Below are 239 nucleotides of genomic sequence, written 5' to 3'. Positions count from 1 at the left end.
AAAATAATGAAAATATTTTATGCCTGATTGCAAATATCTAGGAAAACTGGAATTTTCTTTAGGATCTTGCTTTATTGGGAAAATCTTCATGTTTTTCTTCAGCTCCCATGTTCTGGGTGGATTTTCCAATAAGGCCCTCACTGCTGTAAGGTCTTTGAGTGCCTCATTCACTCTGGGCACTGTAAAATAATTAAAAAAAAATTTTTTTGAGATAGAGTCTCACTATATCACCCTTGGTA

The sequence above is a fragment of the Otolemur garnettii genome, unplaced genomic scaffold (genome assembly GCF_000181295.1).
Source record: "Otolemur garnettii isolate 467f Iridium unplaced genomic scaffold, OtoGar3 scaffold00165, whole genome shotgun sequence".
Lineage (NCBI taxonomy): Eukaryota > Metazoa > Chordata > Mammalia > Primates > Galagidae > Otolemur > Otolemur garnettii.
Note: the sequence above shows the minus strand (reverse complement) of the source record.